The sequence below is a fragment of the Mus caroli genome, chromosome 15, assembly GCF_900094665.2.
Source record: "Mus caroli chromosome 15, CAROLI_EIJ_v1.1, whole genome shotgun sequence".
NCBI lineage: Eukaryota > Metazoa > Chordata > Mammalia > Rodentia > Muridae > Mus > Mus caroli.
Window position 1 is genome coordinate 41573742 of NC_034584.1, and position 14238 is coordinate 41587979.

Consider the following 14238-nt stretch of genomic DNA (forward strand, 5'->3'; position numbering starts at 1 on the left):
TTTTTTTTTTTTGCCATGTTTACTTGATATTCCTGGGAGGCCTGCTTTTTTTTCCTGAAAGGAAATGTAGAAAGAGTGGATCTGAGAGAAAGGGGAAGTAGGGTGGGAACTGGAAAAAGAAGGGAAACTTCAGTCAAGATCTATTATATGAGAGAAGATTAAATTTTAAAAAAGAAGGAAATGTCTTTTGATCATTCAAGTACTACTCAAGGAGAAATTTCTATGTAAACCTCTCACTTAGCTAAGAGATTATAATGTAATTCATTATTAAAAAATTGAATACACAGAGAGTTAGCAAGAAAATGTATTAGTTTTAATAGAAAATAAGCTTAAAATTCTAAAATACTTTAGAAATAACATTAAGGCCAGAACATCAGTTTTTTTCATTGCTCCATATCAGTTGTGGGTCATTAGACAAATTTCCTGAACTTTATACTTTGTTCTCCACTTTTCTTGAGTCCTACTCAGTTAATATATATATATATATATATATATATATATATATATATATACATATATATGTATATATATACATATATATATGTGTGTGTGTGTGTATGTATATATTCAGTTTGCCTCCTCTTCAAGGTGTCTTTTTTAAAGATCTCTGTCCTTGACAACACTGTCACCTGATACACACTTAACACAATAAAAAGAATTTTATATGGAGCCTTCATTTAAATTATACAAATCCAGAAATGCCATATATCTGTGAAAAAATTTGGAGACTCTCAGCAAAATTCATGACTTTTCTAAGTTCAGGAATTATGTCTGTCTTGACTAGCTTGACTTCTATAGAAGTGTTCATGAAATAAGTGGCACTTATCATGGAAATAACCTAATAGAGAATAATATAAATAAAATCTTTCTACAATTGAATATTTATACCTCAACATTTCAAATAAGAGTTGCTACATTCTGTCATTTGTATTTATGGGAATACTCAATCTGTGCTCTGCAGTTAGGAGAAATTTAGTATTAGCTTTTCCATGTACCATTACATTTTCCATCACCATTACAGAAGCTAAAGTATTTGCAAGTTCATAACAATGTCATTAAAAGATGAATTTCAACATGTCTCTGTGTTTTATTACAGTACTTAATAAATATAAGTTTTATGTATTGCCTATTTTTATACCAATTTTGGGAATATAAATTGTTTCAATTTCTTCAAAGAGAATTGGTTTATAAATTATAAAAATGTGAAATATATATATAGTGGATCACATAGTGGATTTAAATGATGCAAACAAATATTCATAACATTGATGAATTTTGATAATTAGAAGACAGTTATAGAAAAATCACAACTTAATCTTTTAGATCCTGATAAGAAAAAAAATTGTAGTATAATCAGACATCCTGTAGATATTTAAGGAAATCAATTGACTATACTGACACTGTTCTAGTTTTACTTCTGTTGATATGATAAAATACACTAAAAGAATTTAGAAAATTTGTTAGTTAGTTTGTTTGTTTGTTTTGTTCAAGATTTTAAGTAGTCATTCATCAGAGTAGGCATGTCAATACAATATGAACTTGAGACACCCAATCTCACCATATCCACAATATAAAACACAGAAAGTAAAAGCATGTGTGTTTCTTTTGGCTTGTGTTCTTCTTACACATATAGAGGCTAAGATAACCTGTTTAAGGAATAGAGCTACTCACACTGGGGTGCTGTCCACCACAGTTAAAATAATCAAAATAGTCCTCCAGAGATCTGCCTACAGTTTAAACTGATAAGAAAATCCGTTTTGGAGAATATCTCTCAAAGCAATTTTACTTTGTGCCAATTTTATTACTAAGACTAATTGTCAAAGATCTTACTAGCAATTTCAAACATATGAGGACATGAACAAACCACTTGACACACTTGAGCTTATACAGTCATTTATATTCCAGCAATATAAATATTCCATGTATATTTTGAAGAAGTATTATCAGTAAGAATACTCCATGCAGGAGTATAGAGTAGAAAACAATCAAACTAACTAAAATAAACACAGCATATACTACATGTTTTCCAGTTTCAGATTTTAATGTCATTCAATGTAGTATTTATTAGTACATATCAAGTAGTCTTTATAAAGGCACATCAGGGCTTAATGGTGTGTATTTAATCCAATAACAATGAGTTGTATTGAATGAAAGAGTAATTTTGGGGATTACTCTTTATATTCTGACTAAATAGTTTGAAATTTTTCTATAATTGATTTCATTAAATCCAAAAAAAACCTTATATTTAATAAATTTTAGCTAGCTCATAGGAATTGATGCTGCTCAAATTTTCCAAATATATCAGTAAACTTTAATTTTACTCTTTCTCTCTCTCTCTCTCTCTCTCTATATATATATATATATATATATATATATATATATATATATAAAATTTGCCCACATGTCCACATCTGCCAGGTTACTACCCTTTCTATTGTAATTTTTAGTGAAGGAAATGATCTTAGGGAGTTTTATAACCCTTCAATGCTGAAAACAGTGCTTCAGTTAAGTCAAGTACTACATAAGATGTATAAAATACATATGGTATCAGCATTTGAAATTATGGTTTCATCCTGAATAATTCATAATTTCAGATAATAAAGATAATTTTATCTTAAAGGCTTAAATGGACCTCTATTTATTGTTGTGCTTTAGTATCATGGGCTTTGAAATATGTGTGGTATGTATTATAATAAGAAAGATTAAAATTATCTCTAATTCCCACTGAACTTTACCAACATTCAAGAGAATCAAAATGTGTATATTCTGTAATTTCTTGAATTATATACAACCAGATTACTTATTTGATTAAAAGATGACAGATGTTAAATGCTTTAGTTTGCCAAGCAATTTCACAAATTCAACCATATGTGAAAAATCATTTGGGGATCAACAGAACAGAATTTTATTTAATAAACTTTAAAGTTCCATATCGAATAGCTTTAATGGAAAAGGATAAAATCCACTGATTGCATAAGCTAAAAGTCTGTAGCTTTTAGTAGGAATCATAGAAAGGATTTATGTTTTAATAACCATGCCTAGTAAAAAAAAAAAAAAAAAAAAAACTACTGGGATCAGTAAGAATTAACATCATAAATGAAGTAAAAGACAGGATTTTCCTAAATGTTTTTACTTAAATGTATGAAAGAAATGGGCTGTGAGAAAGGCTTAGTAGAAACATGAGTTTGATTAATTGGAAAGTAGGTCAAAATTATGCAGAAACTAAATGTCTCCACTCGTAAGAAAAGAGATCATTAAAATAAGCAGTAATACTGAGAAGAAAGGCAAGTTTGAATACTGATTAGTCACTTTATAAATGCATTTAATATATTAAATGTCACTCGTGATGTGAGATAGATGCCAGTGTCTAAGCAGATGACAAGAAAACACACATAGAAATAAACAGAAGAAGGTAAGTATGAAATGTTATATTTCTGTGAGAGAGAATCCTTGAGAGGTCAGGCCACTGTTAATGATTACTACTGGAATGCCTGTGCTGGTCTGGAAGCCTGAGTCAGAGAAACGACTCTTTGGCGCACAGCTATAAAGCAGGTTGTCAGTATCCTAAGAAAGCACACAGAGGATCTACACATCTTTTCTGGCTACAAGTGAGCAGAAGGAGGGATGTAGCTGTATGGTCACTGAGAGTCACATGTTATGGGAATAAGGTTCCTTAGTAATCTTCATCTCCATTGCAATGGCAACTAGCGAAGATAGTCTTTTGTGTGTGTTGCTCTTCATCTGTCTTTGTTAAGAGCAGCCAATTTTAAGCTTACTTTGCACAAGCATACTTAAAAGAATTTAGTATATGCCAGAGACTAGATTTGACAATGAATTGGAACTGAGAAGAAATTGATTATTGGAATCATAATATATAATCAATTAACTGAAGGAGCATAACTTAAAACGGAATTTATTCCTGAAATGTTTAAACAAGACGACATTACAGAAGCCACCACAAATGGAAGCTTTAAGCAAATGCATGCTAGATAACAATGGGAAAGAAAGTAAACTTTTACATTTTGCTATGAAAATAGAAAAGAGATATTCCCTATAGAAAACAGAGCCTAGGTATAGAGCAAGAGAGAAAAGAATGATTTACATAGTCTTTTTGTGTGCTTGAATTTTTAATTGCTTATGAAGACCATTTTCTCTCCACTTCTCCTCCATTCCTGATGCACATTCTCACCCTATTCTCACATACGTGGTACCCAGCTGACCCTTAGTCTTATTCCTTCCAGACTTCTGAGTACCCACGATCCAAAAAGGATCCCTAGATACTGACTGAATTGACTTGAAGTGAACGAATATTTTTTAACTAATTTATTTAGTTTACATTGTGACCACAGTTTCCCTTCATTCCTCTCCTTCCAGGTCTCCCCCCTCATCTGCCTTCCCAAAATCCACTTTTCCTCCCTTTCCCTTCAAACCAGCCTTCGCATATCAGGTTGCAGTCAGCCTGGGTGCATCTTGTACTCTTGAGGCTAGAAGAGGTTGCAGGACTTCTAACAGCAGGAGCTGGGGCTGTTTCTGACTTTGTTTCCTGCCCTTGGGCCCTTTTCCCCTATATATTGTCTTGATGTCTTCTTACCTACAGTTTTTATAAGATTCATTAAAAACTCTGCAATCTATCAATACTAGAACCTCACTGGGACTTCATTTTGATAGCCTATTGTTACCTACCGTTTGTTATGGAGATACTGTAGTTCGGGGTCTGTAGAATGGCTCCTTCATGCACTTCAGCAGTTCATAGATAGAGTAAATGTTTGGGTGGTTAATTCAAAGTCCTGGATCTGTATGGGAGAGGTATCTGAGCTGATCAGCCTGGTAACTCTCTTGTTCTTAGGCCTTGAACCAGACCAAGGAGTAATTTCAATGTAAATTTGCAAACAAAGAAATGTGGACAAAAGGGTATACTGTGGTATGCCTTGTGATACCCTACAGATTCTACAAAATAAAAGATTTTTTTTCCTTTGTAGAGGGAGACGTTACAATGGTGGAGCACAGATATAAGGGGAAGGGAAGATAAGTAGGACTAGAGTGCATGCTGTGAAATACACAAAGAACCAAGACAATGATTTTTAGAAAATGAATTATTCACTTTTATCTCCCTGTCGTTGTATATTATCCTAATACACAGTCTTAGCAGTGACTCACATGGGCTTTCCATTTCCTAGTTATGGGTCATGGGATTAAATTAGCACTTGACAGACGTATTCACCGATCATATATTTGTTCTCAAATAACACTGTTAAATGAGAAATTATGATCAAAGTCTCTCATAACGGAATTCAGACTCTCAGTGCATAGCTAATCTTCATGTACTGATTTATTTTTACCATAGTTTGTAGGAGTGCTTAATGTTCATTATGAAACTATGAAAGTGGGAATTCAAATGTCTTATAACAATAGAATTATACATCATTACTTTAAGTGGACAAAATGAGTCAGGAACATAAACTTGTCATAAAGTAACTTTACTGGGTATATACTTTTAGATACCTTTTCTTAGCTATAATTACTATTTTTTTCATAACTAAAGGTGAGCTGAAATGTCTGTATAAAAACACCATTCAATGTGATTTTACTCAACAGAATTATTTTTGTTCTGGCAATGTGTTTAAACTTTTTGTGCTAGACAAATGCAATAACAACCCAAGATCTTTATCTAAGGGGAGGATTAAAAATAACAGAAAGAATTTAAGGAGTCTACACTCAACAAATTTGTGGTCTGACAAGTTTTTATGTCAAAAAATACAACTTTGAAGTAAGTGTGAAAAAATAGGGATCTCCCTCCAATTTCTTAGCATAATCAATGGTAGGTAATGAGTGGAGATAAAGAAACTGATAAACAAGGACACCAAGTGTATATCCTTTTGAGATAGGGAATTGTCTATGACTTATTAACAAATGTTTTATTCTTATGACCCTCTTGAATTATAGGCATTCATATCCGAATTGGGGATGTGATAGTAAAAGGTAGTATACATTCTAGGAAGGATTATCAAAATTGAAAGATGAAAATATAATAAAGAGATGGAGGATTATCAAATAATGATGAGAGATAAGCTTTTAGATTTGTGTGTAGGAAGTGATGTTGTCAAGTGGAAATGCCAACTTTAAAATAGATTTTCAAGAGAATCAAATGAGACATGCTTATTTGTATGAATAGTATAGGAAACTAGGAGAATGCCCTGAGCATACATCTAGCTATCAATTACAAATGTATGCTCAGAAGATGTTAAAACTAACTGATGAATTGCTCTAGAAAGATGAATATTTGTATGTACTCATAATAGAGACTCAATGAAAAGAAGATATTTTAGCAACTTGAGTGAGTATTTTCTTCATCTACAAATCCTTGCTTTTATGAAGCAAAACAATTGCAGAGATGATAAAAATGACCTTGCCTATGTAGTTGGTATTTGACTCTGATGATGTACCTTCTGATTATATCACTGAAAACAATGAACTGATATTCTAAACATGCTGTATCTATAGATATGTTGCTAATGCCAATGCTAGAACCAATTGATTCAGAGTATAAAATATGTGTATTATAATAGACATCAAATTGAAGATACAACCTTGGAAATTCTAATCCTAGATCTTTCAGTTTTGACACTATGGATTATATTGAAAAACACAAGGTAGGAGAAATGAGAATTAATCATATCCTCTTCTATTTCCAAATTGAGTCCATCTATAACTTTTACGACAAATATATTAGTTGTTTATTTGGTTGAAACTTGATGAATTTTATCATGGAAAATCAATTTTAAATAAGCATTCTTAATATAAATGAAAGAAATGAGTCATAACTACAGAAGATTGTGGAATGATAAGAATATCATTTCTGACAGGATGTTGCAGCCTGTTAATTTTGTACATTAGAATAGCTCAACTGGTGCAGACAGACATGTAAGATTGCATTGCACACTGTTTTTTAATAGGGGGGAGTACATGAAATCTCACAATCATAGGGTTAGATTTGGGTGTAAATAGTGAAAATCCCTTAATAGTATTAGGGAGACAGTGGGCAACTATAGATACAAATAAGATAGATGAAATTAAGATAGGATGATTAGACAACTTCATTGCTATTATTTCTGATTTCTCAGAAAAATAGGAAGCAACATGATAAAAAGAAAGAAATGAAGAAAAACTCTGTATATTATTACAGATGTAAAAAAAAAAATAGTAACAAGAAAATGTACAAAGAAATTCCCTAGAGAAATGGTTTATATCTTGTATAGCAGTGACTTTGTTGCAATCTCAGTTAAAAAAAAAAAAAAAAAAAAAAGGATAGATTTCCTGAGGGCCAAATATTTAAACAGAGTAGCAGAAAATGTAGTTGCCAATGCACACATTAATACATGGATTTTGCAGGAAGAAAGAACGTCAAACTGTGTCTCAAGGTTGCATTATATACTTAAGACACTGATGCACATGTCCATGAGGAACTATGTGCAAGAAGATGTAGAGATAATATTATATGAGAGTAAAATACTTCTGGTATCTCAAAATTAAGATAAAAGACCATATTTAGCATTTGCTGCTAAAGAGACATTCTTGTACTTTTCACTTTATAACTGCCTAAAAAAAAGGGGGGGGCAACCATAGGATGTAGGAGGAACTCTGCATAAACTCCAGGGCAGCACAGCCACAAAGACAATTCCTGCAGGAGGACCTAATTGATGAGTTGGAGGCCAAGCTGGGCTGCAAAGTAAGATCTTGGTTTAAACAAAATTAAATGAAAGATTCATGAGTGGCTAATGAAAAACTGATTATTTAAGAAAGTATTTCCCTGTTTTCATTTATCTACTTCTTATACTTTGTCTATATACTTTGTCTACTGCCACAATGTAGAGTTTGTAGATCAAAAAATCCACTTTTTAGGCTAATAGATATGAATCTATCCAAGATAATAATACTGTACAGGAAGTACCTAAAATGTCATGATAAATCACCAAATAATGAATATTATTCATATTAGAATTATATTCAAGACCAAAATACTGATATCAGAATCATATCATAGAAATTCTGAATACAGTAAAAGAAAATCTTAAACATTGACAACAGCAAAAAGCACAGAAGCTTTTCTTCTCTGGAGAGACATGATTTCAGATACCATATATCATGACTCATATAGTATGTGATCATTTCTTTTAAATACTTCCTTTTCATGTGCACGATTTTCTGAACACCAAGAATAGCAGTTATGGAGGAAAAACAAAGAAAGAATATACGTTTCTTTCTCAGTCATTAAAATCTTTAATAAGAACAGAGCTAAGGAAGAAGATATTTTAAATTATACAACAAGTAATTTCTCTTACCTCTGTTGTGATCTCTTTAATAGCAGAAAATAAGAATGGTTACCAAAACATGAAAGTTAATAGAAAAGTATATTACATTTGATCAAGCAAACAAATGGTATAAAGAAAAGCTCCAAACAATGTTTATGGAGGCTAGTGGAAAGGTGATGATGAAAAATCTGTCTTCTCATGCTCAGAGGCCAAGTCACGTAATCAGAGAATCTTTCAGTTTTGAAAGAGATATGTGAAGAATTTCAAAAAGTGTTGTTTTCTAATTAACATATTGAGACTATTTATATACTGTATATGAACAGATTTTTGTAATGGAACACAAAAAACAAGGAGACGTGTTTTAAGTGCATATTGATACTACAGGCAAAATGGCCATCACATGGAATAAATGGTTAGTGGGATAAAGAGAAAAATCTATATTCTTTTGGAGTAGATCCAAAAGGAAATAGATGATATCTGGGTTACTATGATGTACTGAAGTTTCATTTCTATATTTAGAATCAGGAAATTAACCCTGACATTAATTAAGTGGAAAATAATTAACAAATACCAAGCATATTAAAAGAAACAAGCTTATAGGCTTTGAGTACCATATATTTGAAGGCAGAGAAGACATTTGTTTGAAGATGTGACATATGGAGCCAGTGGAAGAGGTCAGCAATTGCAAAGGAAAAGCAGGAAGGTATATAGGCATTTATAGACATTATTATGAAACAATACTCAACAAAGAGAATGAATAGAAAGAAATAGAAAGACTGCAGCAAAGAAATAGAAAGACTGCAGAAAAGATAGAATGAGAAATAAGCTGAAGATAATGCAGAGTGATTGAGGATACTAGCTAAAATATTAAAAGTATATTTCAAAGTTACAAAAGGAATGAAAGATTAATAATTATATAATCAATACCCAATGTCCATAAAAATACTAATCCAAGAAAAAACATTAGTAAAAATTATATTAAATGATAAATCATTACTGACCATACCAATTATCCACAGAGCACTGACTGAAAGTATGCAGATTTAGAGAGTCCAAATGAGAATGAAAAACAAAACAAAACAAAACAAAACAAAACAAAAACAAAAAAAACAAATCATTCTCAAAGTACAGGTAAGTCTTTTAACAAGAAGTGAACAGAGTATGGAAAACACAAAAGCCAGATGTATAGACAAAAATCATTTTAAAAATACAAAAATAGATAAATTACTTAAGAACATTGAGGCTGATCAAAATGAATCAGTGAGGTTTTGGGATTCAATAAAATATGCCAGAGAAAGAAATTTGAAGAATTACACTGTTGAAAATTGTACAGGTAATGGAACTCCAGAACAATTTGAGGGTGTGACTTGTATAGGAACAGAGAGCTCTGTAGCCAGAACAAGGGTAGAGGTAGTTAAGTAAAGACAGACTTTGCTGCATGATGACACTAAAGTAAAAATAAAAATGCATAGACAATGGTTTTTATTTATTTTTAAGATGGACTGATTTAGAGTCCCAGTCATTCATCTATCATTAAGCAAACTCATTCTCAAGGTTAGACTTATCTTATTTCCACTGGCAAATTCAAAATAGGCACAACTCTACTTTCTGAACACCAGCAGGCCTAATATCTTCTTCACTTTGCTTTGGTTCATTTGTTTGGTTTTCTGCTGTATTTAATAATCCAGTCATCAGATATGAAGGACTACTTTTGCAAAGTCATGCTTCTTAGTCACCAATTACACAAGTACTTAGTTTTCAGATTCCAGAACAGTTTTTTTTGGCATAATAGAAATTTTATGTAATAGTTATAGGAATAATAGTTTATATCATGTTATTGTTTAACAACATATATGCCCTAGTCTGTGAAATCAATTCAAAAGCCTAAATATTTATATTTCATTTATTTTATGTTTAAAATTGATTGAAATAAAATTTTCCAACTTATGAAGTAATTAAATCAAATAGAATTAGGATTTATATCATTAAAATATTACAGATTGGTCACTCTGGTTCATATGAAAGAAGCCCTGTGGCTAGTGGGCCAGGTGCATGTTTAACACACACAGTGGTCCAAGTGAATCAAATGCTATTTAAAATGTTTATCCTCGAGAAGATAAGAAAACTAGCCCTGCATTGTCCATAATTAGCATTCTCCAATTAGAACAAGAGTCTGTCCCCTAAATTAATGATTCTAAGAAAATTTGGTTGTGGATGCTATTTCTGAAACTGGAAAGGTGGTTTATTGGACAACAATCCATGATTACATTTTATACTGTCTAAGGCAGGATTTTGTATTTCTAAGGCCATCTTTTATACATATGTGCATGTGAAATGCATAAGCGCATACAAAGGTTTGCTTGTACATTTATTGAACTTTGGATATTCTACATCCTAGCCTGACATACTGATTTACAAATAGATTCATGGACAGATTTTATAGATATTTTATAGCTTCATTGTTAAAACCTCAGTGTGAACATGGTAAAAACACGCACCCATGGGGGTTGTCTACTGTAAAAGCTTATAGTTTACAAAAGAAAATGAATCTGTTTCACTTTTTCTTTTCTCCTTAGAATTCAAATAATGAAGATCACAAAGAAACTTTTATACCTAAGAAATAAAAGTGAATATATCCTGTTTAATATTTCTCTGATTGATGACCAAATGAGCTAAACAATTATTTTCTGTATACTGTGTAAAATATTACAATTCTTCTAGTTTTGCATCCTAATTATCATTGACTATGCAGAATATTTAGAATCAGATGACGATATTGTGGATATATCAACTGATGACACCGTACCTTCACCATATAATATATATTAACTAATTTTTTTATTTTTTATTGGTGACCAGAAATCTAAAAAAAAAAAAAAAACTCAGCTTACCCTTTTTCTTTCATTATTGGATAGTCCTTTCACATTGTCCCAGGCTGGAATATACTAATTTAAAGCTTTTAATTCATCAAATATACCCAAATATAATATTTATATAATTCAAATTGTTATACTTACCGTGTTTTCATAATTCCCTATTATTGCTAATGGGATACTCTTCAACTAGTTGTGAAATCTACAGATTTTAGACAAAGACATTTCAACATTTTCTATTTGAAACTATAACCAATTTATCACAATTAATGGCTTACTTTAAGTTTAAGATATATATATATATATATATATATATATATATATATATATATATATATATATATATATTCCATAGTAGAGTTTAGTTAAATAAACCCTCACATGAATCCACAGGTCTTTGTTCTTTCTCAAAATTCCAGAAATTAATCTCTTTTGTTCCTCTAGATCTCAATGCTACCTATTTTACTTGGTCCATGACTTCTTTTGTCTTCTGCTAAGTTAGTCATATAGCCTCCTCAAATACATTTACCTCTATCCACTTGGGACTACATTCTTTGTATCTTTGTGAATGAGTACATAATTATACCCATCTAAGTAATGATCTGTTCTTCAGAGTATTTTTAATTTAATTACATATATTTTCATTTGACAGTTTCAGTAATATATTTACACACCATGCAAATTAGGATGTAAACTTGTTGGAGAAATAATATTTAAATTACCACTGTATATAGTCTTATTATCTCACAACAAGTCTAGTTTTTCTTGATAATTTGAGTCAGCATCATTAATAAAAATAATTCCAAAAATATTTATCACATATTCTTAGCTTCGAGTTCAATGTAATTAATAAGATAGAGAATATTCTGAATCTTTGAATTGAGAGCTAAGGACAAACATGTTCCAATGGTTCACTGTACATTACAATGAACTTAGCCTTTCCATGCTACTTTACCTCCTGAACTTATATTTTATCATTGAGGAAAATGACTATGAAGTAAATTCTGTTTAATATTTTTCCTACAAAAAAATAATGCATCATTACAAATGGCTCTGTCAAAGCTTTGAATAAGTCTACTAGAAGCTTAATAACAAATTTCCTGTAAACATCTGAAATAATTCTTTGGGGATGTCATTGTCTACTTGAAATGCTATCTGACCAATATCCCAGCAGCATGACGCCATGTGAGATGAGTGTTAAATATATTTTTACCAATCTACTGGTAAACAACGACATTTACTTTTTTATTAGTTATTTTATTTACATTTTAAATGTTATACCCCACCCCAGTTTCCTCTTCACAAATCCCCTATCCCCTCCCCCACCCCTACCTCTATGAGGGTGCTCCCCCACCTGTCCTCCTACTCTGCTCCCACCTCAACTCCTTACCATTCTCCTTCACTGCATCATCCAGCCTCTATAGGACCAAAGGGCTCCCCTCCCTTTGATGCCAGATAAGGCCATCCTCTGCTATGCAGCTGGAGAGATGGGTCCCCCCGTGTGTACTCTTTGGTTAGTGGTTCAGTATCTCAGAGTTTTTTGGGGGGGGATCTAGTTGGTTGATACAAAGGTATTTAGTAAAATGGAATTATTAAAGTTTTTTTTTTAAGAAAACGAAACATCAGATTCCCACTGCATGTATAGAAAGTTATAAATTCCTAAGAACATTATCACACATAAAAATTAGACTAGACACTATATAGTTTACATTTCTGACCACTAAAAGAGAATAAGAAGAAACAAAAAAGACCTCTTTTCTTGTTTCTCCACAGGATCAGAATCTTGGAACCAGAACAGGTCTCCAGGGTAAGATCCCTATCTAGTAGAAGGGATAGGGCCACTAACTACCTTAGCATAAAGTCCAAGGCTTTAAGAATTTATTGGTTTGGGAAAATGTGCTATGCTTTGAATCTTTGCTTTCTTGAAAACTAACAGTATCTAATTACCAGAGTAATGCAATTGGGATATTCCCAGCTTTAGAATCTGTTATGGTAAGAAAAGGAACCCAGGTTTGTTCAGCAGTACAGCAAAGCAGTGACTTTGGTAAGGGCAATTAGTATTGTCAAGTTCATGCACAGGTTTCATCCCTGCCACTTAAATGGCATATCTGTCAGAATTAATAGCAAAGGAAAGTAGATCATCTATTTAAAAGGCAGTTGATCTTCTCTTCTTAGAGAGGTAAAAGAGAAGCATTCAAACCTAGAGAGTCATCTACCTAGCAACATTAACCAACACTGTAATTAAGACATTAATCCAGGGATTTTCTTGCATATTTCACACTGAGTAGGATTAGACAGTATAAGAAAAATGAATACAATTAAAAAGATTTAAGTGGGAAATTGACTGTCATTATCTTAGCTAGTGGCATTATCATCTTATATAAAGAACACAGACGATAATTTGCAGAGTGACTGTTGAAAATACGTGGAGATGTTTTAAAGAGAGAATTATTTTTATCTGCAATGAATTTCTTAGCTGAAGCAAAGATGCACAATGCTCTAATGAACTCCCTCAATGCCTCTATTTATGGGCTTGCAAATTGCTCAGGTTTGTCAGAGTTACATTTGAATATCAAGTTCTCTGTTAATGCTGAGTCTATTAAGGGGAGATGCCAAGCATACTATAAAATCTCATCTTTATTTCATAACTGTTGCCTTAAAACCCATTAATATCTCATATGTCTTCATGGAAAAATATCTCCAATTAAAATATTTACACTATAGAAAATGTATTAAATGAAATAGTGGCTTCTAATTTGGACAGAATAGACTATTCTATCCTCTGTGAATTTCACTTACATATTCTATGCTGTTCATTGTTTATAAAGGAACAATATCTATTGCGAACAGATTCCCTCACTCATATGTGTACACTATGCCTAGGAATTGATGATTAATATGAAGTATATCATAATAGGAAAATCTCTACTTATCAATGCTTTTATATGTGGATTTTTAACTCATTCGTTTGAATTAAATAAAGTTGTCTTTTTGTACATGAAATACAAGCTAATGCTCTTCCGGTCAGAAAAGCACCTGGGTAGCTAGGGCGCAGG